Raw genomic sequence first — 2,704 nt, 5'->3', positions numbered from 1 at the left:
GATTTTGGTTCAGCCCTCAGCCCTTTTCACCTGTAAGCCCCAACTAATAGCCTCCTTTGATTTAATGCTGCCAACCATGACAACCTCAGAGGGTTTATACAACAAGGTGGCTGTCCTTTCACTGACCCCTACTTTAATTCCCCACTATGTGACCAACCTCCCAGACTACCACAGCCCACACTGCTCCCTTGTTAATGAAGGTGTGGGGTTAACTGAGGCAATCTTAGGCACAGATCAAGATAGCAACCATAAAAAAATTTATTTCACCATGATGAAACTGTCACAGACATATTTTTGGTTCAGATCCACCAGCTGCCATGTTGTTGGACAGTGGGCTGCCTGCTTCTTTCCTCCCTCTTGTCCAGCTTCCTTCACACACTGAAAACATTCTCTTCACTCTTCTGAGCAATCAGCAGCCTTACCCTAAGTATGAAGCAGGTTACAGGCCCCACTACTGCAGATCCAAAAAACCATATTAAATGGCTCTGCTAAAGGGGAGAAGGCACATACATGTTGATTCTGGACTCAAAAGATGATAAAATCAAATACAAAACCAAGAATAAGCCTTCAACTTAGTTTTTTCTCTTATATATCCTGGTCGAAAATTTTTCTCTTATATATCTTATCAGTCTCCGTAAGATAACAGAACAGTGAAAATAACAATACGTAAAACCCCTTCTGGTCAAGATGATGGAGTAGGCAGAGGTTATGATCACCTCCTCCTACAACCACATCAAATTTACAACTAAATTTTAGAACAATTATCATTGAGAACCACCTGAAGACTAGCTGAACAGAATTCCTATAACTAAAAATATAAAGAAGCCACAGTGAGACTGATCCGAAGGGTGAAGAAGCTATGCCCTCACCAATGCCGCTGGGTGTCATCCAATCCAACCAACCGAGTGTCCAAATAAAAGAATGGCTATAAGGGGCAGATCCTCCCTTTCTTCTTAAGTTGAGACATCTCTCTGTCCTGTGCTCTGACATCAGAGCTCCTGGTTCTCGGGCCTTCGGATTGGACTGAATTACACCACGGGTTTTCTAGTTCTCCATGTTGCAGATAGCACGCTTCCCAGCCTCTATAATTGTGTGAGCCAATTCCCATAATGAATCTCCTCTTATATATCTCTACATATCCTGTTGGTTCTATTTCTTCTGAGAAACATGCATGGATACACATTATTGACCTTAAAAAATAAGTTATTTTACCAGAAAAAAATGGATTTATTAAAGAATTGCAATTCAAGACCTGAGCTATGACAAAACCATAGTCAAGTATGGAGAACCAAGGAGAGGAACTTTCTTTTATGGAGGAAAAGGGAAGTTGGGAGAAGGTGTTATAAACAAAGAGTCCACTGGAGAAAACTGGGAGTTCAAAGTCTAGTGGCTTTTCATTGTCTGGGTTATGATAATCTCTCATTGGCTAGGCTGTTGCTGGGGAAGGAGAAAATCTTCCCCTTCTGGGGTAGTAGAGTAGAAAACATCTTCCTATTGGAAACGCAAGGAATATCTCTTCCTGTTTGGGGCAACCAATGATGAGTGGTACGGGGTGCGAGTTCCCCCTACAGGCCCTCCAGATTCTAATTTTGGTTGAGGTCTCCTTTATTAATTTTTACAAGCCCATGCCTTTGCTTATGCTGTACCTTAGCCTAGCCTATCTTCACTAAATCTCCTCCTCTTCTTGACCTTCCCCCTCAATCTAGGCCCAGCTAACATGCCCCTCCTGCAGGGAGCCTTCCCAGATTGCCACAGCCCACTCCAATCCCTGGTGTTTGAATTGGTGTTAGGCTTCGGTGTCAGGAATTATTTTTCTTTTTTCCCCGAATGAATTAGACCTGGTTTTGTCTGCTAGCCAAGTTATACAGTTCTCTGGGTCAGACGGACAGGTCTTAACTCACCTCCCATGATGTGATACTTATTTCCCTGTACCGCACATAGTGTGAGGTTAATACTTACTTGTTCAATGGGTCCATTAACTGGAGCCATTTATCTGCACCCTCTCTCCACATTCTTTGGAATGTCAGGAGGGCATCTCAGGGATTCTGATAGGGCAAGGAATCATGCACCTCTCAGGCTAGGGACTGAAGTGGAAGGGGGTGCCATTACCTTCAGTCAGGCTTTGTCCTCAACTTTGCAGGTCCTTACATTTGATGTTAGCAGCCTACCCCGAGATAAGCTAAAGGCAAACTACTACAAAACAATAACGAGATCGATCTGTATCACAGAAATTGGGTTCCCTCAATGGCTGTGCTGTCTTGAATCCCAACCTCTACACTTTTTTGCCTTCTGCTCTACCTCTCCCTTCCCCAGCTTACTTGCCTTCGTTTAGAAGCCCTTCTGGAAGCCTTCCTGGCCTTGCAGGTCTGAGCCAGCAGTGCCCGTGGTTCCAGCGCCTCCTCTCCCACCACAACGGCCCCGCGATCCCTATGTGAGCGTGCGGACCTGGCCTAGGAAATTCTCACCCACTACGGACCTCCCAGAGCCCGGCCGAGGGCAGGGCACTCCCCGCGCATCTGCCCAGTAAGGGCACACCAACCACAGTACCTCTGGGAGGCCAGCCTCCCACCTCTCGCCCCTCACGCAAGCCAATCACTTCGCGCGCTTGGTCCCTCGCGCCCACCGTAGGCGCCTCCCCCACCTGTCACCGCGTGGCCCGGCCGGCGGAGCGGCCTGCGCCATCTTGCCCAGCCGGCGTCCCACG

The sequence above is a fragment of the Miniopterus schreibersii genome (genome assembly GCF_964146895.1).
Source record: "Miniopterus schreibersii genome assembly, chromosome: 2".
NCBI lineage: Eukaryota > Metazoa > Chordata > Mammalia > Chiroptera > Miniopteridae > Miniopterus > Miniopterus schreibersii.
This window is presented reverse-complemented; position numbering follows the sequence as displayed.